This window comes from Equus quagga, chromosome 7 (assembly GCF_021613505.1).
Source record: "Equus quagga isolate Etosha38 chromosome 7, UCLA_HA_Equagga_1.0, whole genome shotgun sequence".
NCBI lineage: Eukaryota > Metazoa > Chordata > Mammalia > Perissodactyla > Equidae > Equus > Equus quagga.
In genome coordinates, this window is record NC_060273.1 from 10,223,620 (window position 1) to 10,236,504 (window position 12,885).

The 12,885-nt window shown below is 49.4% G+C and overlaps 1 protein-coding gene across 7 annotated transcripts in view; it reads left to right on the plus strand.

Annotated features, from left to right (window-relative positions):
• Window positions 1-12,885, plus strand: part of SNX29 (sorting nexin 29) — a 505,847-nt gene that overhangs the window by 398,489 nt on the left and 94,473 nt on the right. The window lies entirely within an intron of this gene.

Sequence of the window (12,885 nt, forward strand, 5' to 3'; positions counted from 1 at the left end):
GCTTTTCAAACCCAAATATGGCAGCTGGGCCTGTTCCTCATGTTCCCTCAGCGCAACCAAAACCAGCCTAGGATTTTTAATAGAACTCTGCCGACAGCGTAGGGAACACAGCAGAGAAATGCAATATGGGGGCAAGCTCTCAGTTGTGGCTACTCTGTGGCAGCACTCAGATGCAGAGACCCTCAAGATCAGGCCATCTTCAAGGGGTCTCTGAAGGGTGGCTCCATGCCTTACTTCTGGTCTCCAACTCCCTTGAAAGGGCCAGACTGCAGCCCCCCAGGGAAGGGTTCTACCTGGAGCCCAGGGTCAGCAACCGTGAATCCCAGAGCGTGGCAATTTCACGCCGGTCTCCTCCCTAATTCTCTGGCCGAAGCTATTAGCAGTGGCTGGGACTGAGGGGGCTGTAGTGGGCGTCTGGCAGAGCAGGGGTGTCCTTTGTGGGCCTGAGGGGATTGCAAGGTCCATTAATTTAGCAGGTGGACATGAAGTGGAGACTCCCCGTGAGTCTTCTGTGAGAGTCCATCTGTATCCGACCTTCATCAGAAATGCTCCTGTCCTGACTTACCGAGTCATAGACTACCAAAGGCTAGGCCCCAGGGCAGGAACTCTTTGAGTCAGGGGGACCAGAGTCCCTGTCTTCATTGCTAGCTTCCCATGGTCTTGGTGAGGAGGCATTGTGTGGTGACAGGAGGACATGGGCCCTGGGCTCAGCGGGCCTGGGCTTCAGTCTTTGCTTCCCTTCTGACTAGCTCTGTGTTGGACCCATGGCTCAGCCCCAGTAGGATAGATGGCAGATAAAAGTCAATGGGCCGACCCTGCTTCCTGGACTGGTGTGTTAAAAAAAAAGTTTCCTCTCCCCTAGAGCATCGCATCTGTGTTCCCCATCAGGAGCGCTCGTTTGTACCCTTGAAGCAGAGGTCCGTGCTCTCGTGATGCCCCCTCCATGCCGGCTCAACGGCAGATGACACTCCGGTGTTCTGGGAACCCCTGGGTCATGTGGTAGACACGCAGCCGTCAAGCATACACACAGGCACGAAGGGGACCTCCTGCCTTTGTGGGACTGAGGGGTGAGGCCCATCAACAAGCAAAGCAAAGCACCTGTGTCCGCCCCGACCTGTCCATCCGTCCATCCATTCCTTCCATTCTTTTACAAAATGTATGTCAGTGAATGCGTATTGAGTGCCTCCTTTGTGCTGGGGCAGAGGACGAAACCAACCAGATCTCTGCCCTCGTGGGGCTCATCCTCCGGTTGAGAGGGCCAGACAGTTAGCAGGTAGAGAGGTGAATACCTATGGGGCCGGATGGTGGTTGTGCTGGGGGACAGCAGCGACAGTTGATCCGGAAGCGTAAGGGAGTGAAGGGACAAGTATTCAACAGCAATGGCAAAAGCCCTGACACTCCACCCCTTTTATCATCCTATGACATGTGACACTCGGCTCTGCCCACCCTCCAGCGTCCTCTCACATGCCTCTTGTTCTCCTGTGCCACCGCCCTGGCCGCCTTTAGGTTCCCTCCTGCTCCACGCTTCTCTTGCCATTCGCTGGCCTCTGAATTCACCCTGCCCTTTGCCCAGAGCTGTGTCCCCTCTATGACTGGTCCACTCTGACACATTGTTTTGTCTCAGGTCAAAACACCCCTGCTCGACGAACCTAACCCCATTCCAGGCGGAGCACAGCGGCGAGAACTGTGCCCTCTTCCTTGCAGCCTCATCTCCACGTGGAATGACACTCTCCTGTGTGTGGTGATTTGCATAAGGTCGGCTCTCTTCCCTGCCACCTGTGGGCTCCAGGAGGGCAGGGATTATGCCTGGTTTTGTTCTCCATGGTACCACAGGGCCAGCCCTGAGCTTGGTGCGTAGGAGGCCCCGATGGTTTCCCAGAGGACGGAACACCCAGTTCTGCTCGGGCACCAGCAAAGATGGGAGAAAGAAGAGACCTGGCCTGAGCAGGGTCTTGAAGGAAGAGCAGTTCCCTGACCCCAGGGTCTAGCAGCTGTCGCCTCCAAAACCAGTCAGGTACAGTCTGGTGGGAAGGTGGGTCTTTGGGCGCTGCCGGCCACGTGCTTCAGAAGTGTGGAATTGGCATCAAATCGAGACAGGAGGCTTGGCTGGAGTGTCATGAACACAGTGTGTGCCGTGCCCCATGACCCTCCCCCGGCAACAAGGAGCCTGCTGTCAGCCCGGGTCAATTGTGGTGTCGCCGTTCGGGTGCAGCAGAGACCGGGCGGTCTATTCCACGTCTACACCGCTCATTCCGTATCCTTCTTTAAAAAGAATGCGGCGTCGTGCTGGCAGTGCCTAGTAAATAACGTGTTTCTGCCTTTCCTAGTCTGCCTCATTTGCATAACCCAGTGAACTGAAAAGTCGTTTTTCTCCCGCTAAGTTATCCATCTTATTCTCGGCATTTGGCTGCAATAATATCACTCCATCAGCGTGGTCGCACAGTAGTTCAGGCATTTTGTTCTAGCAATGAGGACACTTATAGTTAATAACACATGAAGCCATTTCATTAAAAGGAAAGTTTTGTGAGGATACATTAACACAGGCCGCCAACCAAAACACAAATCATTTCACTCCTTGGATATTAGGAAGCAAAATGAATTAGGAACCTAAAGCCATTTTTAAAGGAATCTTTGTTATCCTAATGTCATCTGGCTGTCTCTGCGTTTAACAATCCACAGAAAGGCCATCGGGGTTTCGAGTTTATAGCACTTGTTTTTCTCGGAGATGGAGACACTGCTGCGTGGGCCTTGGGTGTCACATCAACTTAAGGCCCAGTTCTGGTTCTGCTCCTCACTCATTTTGGGCTCCGAGTCTCTGTTCTAAGGCGTATAAAATGGCAGGGCTTTGGTGAAAATGTATCTTTCACTCTTGACTGTAGCAACAGGCATAAAAAAGTGTCTGGCTCTGAGGTGGAGGCAGCCCGATCATTAAAAAGTCTCCTGAAGTTTGAAGCGGAGAGGGGTGCATTTGATCTATGCTAAGGGAAGCAGGGGCAGCCTGACGTTTTGTTTCCAAACGAGCTGCGTGTAATGAGCATTGATTTCAGAGTTCTTGCTGCATTCACATCAGCAGGTCTCCCTGTAGGGTCTGAGCCTTGCCGAGGTTTATAGCATCCATCAAGCATCTCCTGTGATGTCCCCTCCTAAAATAGCACTCGGGCCGGACACATGGTGCTTGTGTGGCAGAGGCTGTATAGATGCTGGGCCGGCCTGCAGCCAGCGAAGAGGGGTACCCAGCTTGTTCCCAGTCAGAAGCCCATGAGGCTTCCCGGGTTTTGTTTTAGTACTTGAAAACCCCACCCCAGAAGGTCAGTGACTGAACTCTGCTGTTTCTGTTGACAGGTTTTTGGAAGCGAAGGGGGTGCTTAAGTGCCCAACCCACAGGCTGTTCATTATGTTTGTGTTTCCTTGTCTGCCTAGCATTTGACAATTAATTAGGCATGGTAATTACCTGCTTTAATTTCATGATTGCACATCCTATAATTACCCCTAATTCTGTAATGGGGAAGTTCATGTACACAAAGGCAGATGATGATGAAGGTGATGGGGTTACAGTATTAACAGCTGCCATTGCTTACTGCCTGCCAGGCACGGCATCTCACAACTGCCCAACAAGACTGATATTGTCCCCATTTTACAGATTGAGAAGCTGAGTCTTGAGGTGGAGTACACCCCGCTGCCCGCCCAGGGTCACAGCCAGCAAAGGGACGAGCTGGGATTTGAACCCAGGCTTCCTCCCTGCGCAAGCCATGCCCTTGCACCGTGTCATTCTGCCTTTTGCAGGATAGGTCTCAGGCGTGCCCAAGACCCCCCATGCTGTTGGCTGGAAAGCCTGTGCATGCACTTGGCAGACCCTTACAGCAGATCTGGGGCTTGAACCCACTTAAGACAAGCTTTTTAAATCTTCCTTCTCCCTCTCCCTCTCTCCCTCTGCCCTTTTCCTCTCTCTCTCCCTCCCTTCGCCTCCCTCTCTCTGCATATAGGTACATATAGATAGATGTATTACATAGACATAGGGATCTATATAGATATGTATGTTTTGAAGATAAATGTTACCTGGAACATCCAGCACTTGACGATTAGCTGTGTTAACAGATATGAAGAGTGTTGTCCTGCACAGAATCACTCTGTTCTCATCCTCCCCTTAAGAATTGGCTACCAGTACTCTCCTCATTTCCCAAGTGGAGAGTTGAGGCTTAAAGAGGTGAATTAACTTACCCAGGATCACTTGATCAGCCACAGGTGGAGCTGGAACCTGCACCCACGTCTGCTTGAGGCCAGAGTCCAGTCTCTGGACCCCTCTCAATGCTGACCTCTGACTGCGTGTCAGGTGCACATGGATGCTCACCCACTGTGGTCTAGTTAGATGTCCTAAGACCATAAATTAGGATAAAAGCTCACTCTCCTGGTGATAGTGAAGGCAGGGCTTTTGTTTGCTTTTGCTTTTAAATTTAGGTTTAATATAAATATCATCAGAAGCATACATCTTGAGTTTCTAGGCCAATTTTTTACTTCTGTATATGCCTATGTAACCACTGCCCAGAGAGAGAAAGGGCATTTCCAGCACCCACAAGGCTCTTTGCCCTTTTGTGCTCTGTGTAAGAACCCTTGCCTACCCCCAAGGGCATGAAGATATTCTCCTGTATTTTCTCCTGGTAGCTTTGTGGTTTGACCTTTCACATTTAGATCTATGATCCCAAAAGGACTGAGTGCAGAAACCATGCACATGAATGCCCATAGCTGCCTCACCTGTAACAGCCCCAGCTGGAAACAACCAAAATGCCCTCCCCATCAGAATGGGTAGATAAATTGTGGCATATTCATATGGTGGAATACTATGCAGCAAAGAACAAGAACAAATGAGTGCTATGCATAGCAACATGGAGACATCTGACAAACAGAATATGAGGCCAAAGAAACCAGGCACAAGGAGCACATGCTGTGTGAGGCCGTTTAGATGAAGTTTAAAAGCAAGTGAAAGAAGGCTCGGAGAGGGCGTGCAGCAGAGCAGGTGGGTGCTGTTGCCCGGGAGGGGCTCCAGGGAGCAGATGTGAAGGCTCTGGCAGCTGGTCTTAATCTTCTAAATGAAAGCATTTCCAGGAGCCCTGTCTACACAACAGTCTGTTCTAGATTCAGTTTGTTGATGGGCTGAGGCTTTTGCCCTCCCCCCACCCTTAACCTCTCCTGACCCCAGTGTTATTACAGGCATTCCTGGGGTAATTCTTCCCAGTGGAAAAGAAACCTCAAGATTCGAACTTCCTCTTAAAACAGAAACGAAGGTTTGCCCTGATTCCTGATTACGGATATTACCCTCCTATTTTATTTGTCTTTTGCTGAGTCAAGGAGATTGGATTTGAAGTGGCTTTTTATTGCTTGTTTTAAAAGGGAACTTGGTTTTGCTGGAAGAGGTCAACTCTTTTTATTTCTCCAAGGAATTATTATCTTTATGGCTCAGGCAGAAGGAATTGGGGCCTATCAAATTTAATTTAGAAGGGGGAGCCCTTTAAAGTTAAAAAAAAAAAAAACCAACAATTTTGGGCATAAGCTCTTTCAGTTCTTCAGTGAAATAAGTGCACAATTTGGTTAAGTATAATTCAAGGACAACTTAATTTGCACAGAAAGTTTCCGAATTTTGGATGCTAAAAGCATTGCTGTTGAGGATGGACGGTTCAGGTGACTCCGGGCGATTTTATTGGGATTAGATTCTGGAAGGGAGAGGCGTAAATGAGAAGGTGCAATTGGAGCATCCTGGTATCAAGGAGACCCTTCTGAGGACGTGTGATCTACCTAGAAAGGGGGCATTTGGGCCTCAGAGGAGTTGAGCAAGGGCCCTGCTGTGGCAGCTCCTGTTCCCAGCTGCCAGCACCGCCGGCTTGGCGTTCCTGGGACTTCAGGGGCCTCAGCTACTGCAGCAGCGTGCTGTAATAGAAAGCACCAGGCCTGAGACTTCAGCCAGACCTGGGCTCACATCCTTTATCTCCCCTCCTCCCCCGGGCAAGTGACATACCCTCTCTGAACCTGTGCCTTCATCTGTGGAAGGGCAACTCATACCACCTGCCTTGCAGATGAACATGAAGATGAAAAGAGAGGCCAGTGGAGTGCCTGGTGTGGTACCCAGCACATAGTGGGTGCTTCATAAATGGTGAGTTTAGTATTTATATATCTTATTGGAGTTCTGAAAAATATCATCTTACTCTCTTGGGCCTGGCAGTGGGCAGTGCCACTCTTGTTGAATTTCTCCCAGAGCTCCATGACGTGGACTGCTCGCCGGGGAGAATAGGATTTGATCAACATCCAGACAACAGCAGAAACTGAGAACAGGGGTGCTTGACCTGGAGTCTGTGCTCGGTCCACGTGGGCCTGGGACTGTCTCCCCTGTCCTCATTATCAAACGGCCTCCAAACAGAAGAGAAGCTGATGTCTGAAATGCCCTTGGGCCACTCTTCACCTTTGAGAGGGCCTCAGTCTAATGATGCTGGCGGAGGCGGGAGTGTGGCCAGTCACTGAACTTGACAGAAGCATCCAGAACCCTCTTGGCTCCCTGTTCCCCCATGAGCGTCGGTGCTCACCACCCCGTGTTCCCGGGAAGCTGCTCTCCCAGCTTGGCAGGACGACACTCAGACAACTGGGCTTTGAAGAAGGACACTGCAGGATGGGTCTGCTGTTGCCTTTCCCCTTGGGTGTTAAATGCTGCTACATCAAGCCTGAAGTTCGGGGGCGCCTGGGTCTCCACAGTGACATGGGAGGGGAGCGTGGATGGGAGGAGGCCCAGTGGAGGACCTGGGCTTTACAAATCATCTGAGGACTCAGACCCACAGACCCTCTAGACCCACCCCGCATCTTACACACGAGGAAGCGAGGCCTGGAAGAAGCTGGGACGCTCCCAGGGGCACACACGGTGGCCGGGAGGGGCCATGCCATCCAGTCTCAGCAGCAGAGCTGCTCTCATGTGCTCCTGGGAAAGAAATATGTTTTGGGGTTCGTATTTGTGGAGCTTTTAAGAGGAAGGGCATTATAATTTGTATTTTTGTTTAAAAATTTTCATGATCCGCAGCATACTTTGTTCGAGGCCCTAGATTTGTGACTCAGTGCATACTTGTTCTTTACTGGGCAGAAAGCCTGTGGTAGAGATCGTAAAGCTAAGACAGGTGTGTGCTTCAGTGGCAATGCTGCTTAAACTTGCAGAATTTAGTGCTTTTGATGATGATAACAACAACGATAATAACAGCAGCAGCAGCAAACACTTCTGGAGTGCCAGGCATTTTTATGAATGCTTTCAAGCATCTTTTTTTTGGATTAAAAACATTTCCCAGATGAGTAAACTGAGACTCAGAAAGAAGCAGTTTGCCCAACATCACGTAACTGGTGGGTGGTGGAGGCGCCGAACTTCTGGGATGCTGCTGCCGTGCACGAGGCAGCTGTGAGTGTCTTGATGTCTCACGACAGCCCAGTCTCCATCAGTCAAACCGCTGGAGGGGATTAACGTTAAAGCTGGTCACCAAGATCAGAACTTCCAAATCCAGATTTGTCATTTCCTGGTGGCAACCTAACCAGAAAGGATACATTTCTAGTTGTTTGTCTATCAAACACTCCTATGGCATCTTCTAGGTGCCAGGCCCTGTTGTAAGCCTATTACATGTGTGAACTCATTTAATCCTCCCGAGACTTTACGAGGGAGGTCACGTCATCCTCATTTCTGAAAGGAGGAGGTGGAGGCACAGAGAACTTAAGTGACTTTCTCAGGGCACACAGCTCGTGCGCAGCACAGCCGGGATTGGAATCAGGGAGATTGGCTGCAGAGTCGTGTTCTTGACCACTTCCATGCGTTGTGTCTCCTTACTGATCCCATTATTGTGCTGTCACACCCCCTCCTCTCCACCGCGGGCATCTTCCTCCCCTCCCTGCCCTGGTCCTCACGAGGTTCCCTTTCTCTGGGCTGTTCACCCACATCCTAAGTCCAGGTGGCTCCCCCAAGCCAGACCCCGGGTATACCTTCTCAAGGTGCAGAATATGAGATGGGGAGGGGGTATCTGTCACACCAATCCTGTGACTTTTAAAAGGAAGGGTTGAACTAATGGTTTCTGGGGTTCTTTCTGATCCCCTCCTTCTGAAGTTCTGACTCCTTGAATGCCTGCTGTCCCCACAGCAGGGGACAACTAGGAGACAGCTGGAAGGCTGAGGGACGCTGTTCCTAGGACAGGACGTTTACTTGGATCTGGACACTTTTTAGAATGTTTTAAAGACACACAGACAAATTGGCACCATCTTAGTTGTAAAGAAATTTTTAAGAATTTAAGAAATTAAAGAATTTAAAAAATTTTAAAGAATATTTAAGAAATTGAAGAATTTTAAAGAAAATGCAGGCAAATTGGCACCATTCTGGTTTGCCAAAGCAAGGAGTGGAGCCTGAAGTAAGATGATGGCAATGATGCAAGAGCCTTCCAAGCCCACAGCGGCTACCCACGTACCTACTCCAGAGCGAGCTGTTGGCGTGAGCATCCTTCCCGGGCACTCATTGAAGGATTCGAACAGGGGAGATGAAAATGAATTGAATGGGGAGCAACGGGAGGCCAGAAGAGGCGCTGGAGACCTGTTGTAGTGGTCCGTGCAGAGGGTGGGTAGCTCTGGAGGTAGGTTTTAGAGGTGGGCTTGGCAAGCCCTGTTCTTCGGTACTTGGAGTGGAGGGTAAAGAACAGGACTGGTCAAAGTTGATGCCCAGACCTCTGGCTCAGGCAACTGAGAGAGCGAGGTCCCAGGAGGAGGAGGAGCGGGTTTGCACTGTGGTTCATGGGTTCAGATCTAGACACCATGAATTTTAGGTGGCCTAGGGAAAATCAAGTCTGGGTCGGGAGTTCCTATCAGAGGTCCAGACTAGAGATACAGATTTGGAGCTCACTGACCTAAAAATGAAATGTGCAGGCCTGAGAGTAGATGCCTGTATAGGGGAGAGGGGACCCCAGGTGAAACCCCCGCCTTTGGGGTGTGAGTAGAAGAGGAGGTGCCCACAGGCAAGGCCAAGAAGGGGCTGGCGGAGAAGCAGGAGGGAACTCAGCGCTTTCACGGAGTGAAGCCATTGGCTCTGAATGTGTTATGAAGAGTAGAATGTAGAAAAGTGTAGAATCAGAATTTATCAGGCTGATGCCTGTTTGTATCGTTATGTTAGAGGTTTTTAAGATGACATTCACTGATGCAGGTTACAACAGCTATTTATCTTTGGAGATTTTACTCTCTGGGCTGTTCTTAACGCATGTAATTTTTTTTTTAAATGCATTGATCTCTCTCCTACTGTTTTGCCTTGTGAGGTAGTTGCTGTGTGTCCCCAGAAGGCGTTAGGGCCTGTCAAAAGTTGATGAAACAGCCCTCATATTTTGTACCCCCGGATTGTTCTCTTGGGAGTCACAACTTGGTTCAAACAAAGAAGCTCTGTGCCCCAGTTGGGCTTGTCCCATCTGGACGTGACCTTCCCTCCGGCTGGGCTCTTCTCACCTCTGCCACCTCCTTCCCGTCCTAGGTCGATTTCCCTCTCATCCAGATGGCGGTCTGCAGGATCCCAGCCACGGCCGCAGTGCTGTGTGCCCGAATGTTCTCCACGCCGCCTTGGGAGGAGGTCGTGTTAACCAGCCCCACTTTACAGATGAGGAAAGGCACAGCCAGAGGGGAGGCGTGGCGTGTCTGTCTGACACTGAAGTCTGCTTAACATCAGGGTTCCCCAAATTGCCCACTGTCTCAGTCCATTCGGGCTGCTGCAACAAACTGCTATAGATGGGGCAGCTTATCAACAACAAGCATTTATTTCTCACAGTTCTGCAGGCTGGGAAGCCCGAGATCAAGATGCCAGCAGATTAGGTGTCTAGTGAGAACCTATTTCATAGACGACCGTCTTCTCACTGTCCTCACATGGCAGAAGGGGCGCGAGGGATCCCTCTGGGGTCTCTCTTATAAGGGCACTAGTCCCATTCATGAGGGCTCCCCCTCGTGACCTGATTACCTCCCAGAGGCCCCACCTTGTAATACCATCTCATTGGGGGTTAGCATTTCTACATGGGAATTTTGGAGGGGCACAAACATTCAGACCACAGCACCCACTCATCAGAATCAGCTGGGAAGCTTTGGAACACTGGATTCCTGTGCCCACATGGTCCATGCAGTCCACCTGGAGGCTGGCAATATGTGGAAAGCACTGCCCTTCTCCACGCAAGAGCCTGGATATGTTGGTGGGAAAATACCAATAGTGACGACTTTGTGAATCTCTAGGTCAGAGGTCGGCAAAGTTTTTTTGTAGAGGGCCAGAAAGTAAATATTTTCAGCTTTTCAGGCCTTATGGTCTCTGTTGCAGCCACTCGAGTCTGCACTGTATTGTGAAAGCAGCTGTAAACAGTAGGTAAATGAATAATGTGGCTGGATTTGGCCCACGGGCCATGGTTTGCCTCCCCTGATCTAGATAATTAGCCTTAGGCATGATGCTCAGACAAGCGATTGAACATGCCACCTCCAGGGGTGTCTGGGCTTGTGTAAGAATATACTGCAAGCAGATACAGGCCATTTGAGAAGAATCAGATTGGAATTGCATTCAACTTTAGTACAAAGACCTCTAAAACATTATCTTGAACAAATTAGAGATGAATATTTCTCTTTTGTTAAAAAAGCTTTGAGTAGATAGTGTGGTAATTGGTGTGGTAGCTTCATAATGTCATCAGAGACCCATGGTCCTTCTGTCTTTCTGCTTCCATTCTCAAGGTCACCTCATGATCATAAAATGATTGCTGGAGCTCCAGTCATCACATCTATGTTTGAGAAAGAGAGAAAAATGCAGCAAAAAGAGTAAAAAGGCACTTGTTGGCAAAGTCAGCTCTCTCTTGAGAGCTTTCTTTAGACTCCCCAAATAATGCTTTTTGCTTACATCCCATTAGCCACTCTTATCTGCAAGGGAGATAGGAAAATATAGTTTAATTGTTTTCTTTCTGAGCACGTTACTATCCCCAGAAATATTGGGGGGAAATGGATGTTAAGCGGACAAGTAGCACATGCTGTGCCTCGGGAGGACTCAAAAAATGCCCCAAACGTGCTGCATTAAGGTGCCCTGGGCTCTGCTGGACTTCTTTGCTGATTGATCACATCTCAGTCCGTGAGACCGTGAAAGCCGGAGGTCCCAGTTCTCTGTAACCAGCCAGGCCCTTCCAGATGCTTTGGGGTCTAATGAACACTTCCCTGCTAGAAATCTAATACCTGCCTAAGTGTGGTAACAGTTCTGTCAGTCATCACACCATGGCTTGGACACCCAGCTCCAAGAAACCTATGGAGACATATCTTTTCCTCTTGGGGCAGCTTTGGCTGCTAGAAAGTTCTTCCCTGCTGAAATCGCTCTTCCTCCGGGCTCTATCTGCTGGAAGTCTGCTTCCTGGAACCACCCGGATCACGTCATCTTGGTCTTTCCTCCTCATACAGCCTTTCCAGGAATTCGGAGATCTCCACCCTCTTCATCCTCCAACGTCTTCCATCTTTCTTCTGCTAATTCGGTTGTAAGTCATCTGCTAGGGCCTAGAGCTTCTCAAACTTTAAAGTGTGTGTGAACACATTGGGATTCTTGTTAAAATGCAGATTCCGAGTCAGCACCTCTGGGGGGAGCCTGAGACACTGCATTTCTAACATATTCCCGTGTGATGCCCATGCTGCTGGTCCACAGACCACTCTTTGAGAAGCAAGTGATCTGGACCTTTCTGAACATAGTTCAGTTCGTCTTTTAACAGGCGACAACCAAAACCTAACTAAGATGGTCTGCCGATTTAGGATAGAGCAAGACTTTCAACTCCTTTATTCTAGAAGTTATCATATACCTTTTAATGAGGTCTAGAGATTACATGGGCTTTTTTGGTGGCTCTCCCACATTATTCACTTCGCTTGAATTTACTAAAACCCATGAGTCTTTGTCCAGAGGCCACTGCTGCGCTGTGTCGTGTCTGCCCCATCTTATACTTACGGTGTTGGTCTTTGGATTTTTGTGGTGGGACCCGACATTGATCTTTTTGAATTTCATTGTGTTGGATTAGATTCGTGCCTCAAGCCAGTTGGGATCATGTGACATCTGTCATCCAGATATTTGCCGTCTCTCTTGGCTTTGGGGCTCCCCACAAACTCGATAGGCCTCTGTTTCTCCTTCTCATTTCATTGGAAATTTCTCTCCACAGATGCCTATTTTTATGGTCAAAGAGGTTTTTAAGATATGTATTGACGTTTACTGATTACAATTACAATGGCTATTTATCATCCGAGACTTTACTCTCTGGGCTCTTCTTAGCTCGTATAATTTTTAAAAATGCATCGATCTCTCTCCCACTTCTGCTTTCCTTTGCACTGTAGTTGCTGTGTGTCCCTGGAAGGTGTCAGGGTCCGGGAAAAGCTCATGAAACAGCCGTTACACTTGGTACCCCAGAGTGTTCTCTTGAGAGGCACAGCTGGATGAAAATGGAGAAGCTGTATGCCTCAGCTGCGTTTATCCCATCTGGACGTGACCTTCCATCCACTTGGGCTGTTCTCGACTCCGGCCCCCTCCCTCCTTCCCCACATCGACGGCAGCCTCCTCTGTGTGGTGGTCTGCATGGCCCAGGCACAGCTGCATCGCTTATGTGTCCGAATGTTCTCCACCCCACCTTGGGAGGAGGTGCTGTTAATCAGCTCCATTTTCCAGATGGGGAGATGCATAGCCAGAGAGGACTCCCACCAGCATCTGTCATTGCTATGCCATGCCTGTGACGAAAGTATGAGAAATGCATCTCTGGGATTAACTGGACTGCATCTGTCATTGTTATGCCATGCCTGTGACGAAAGTATGAGAAATGCATCTCTGGGATTAACTGGACTGTTGAGCTCTGCTGCTGCTGGGAAAAT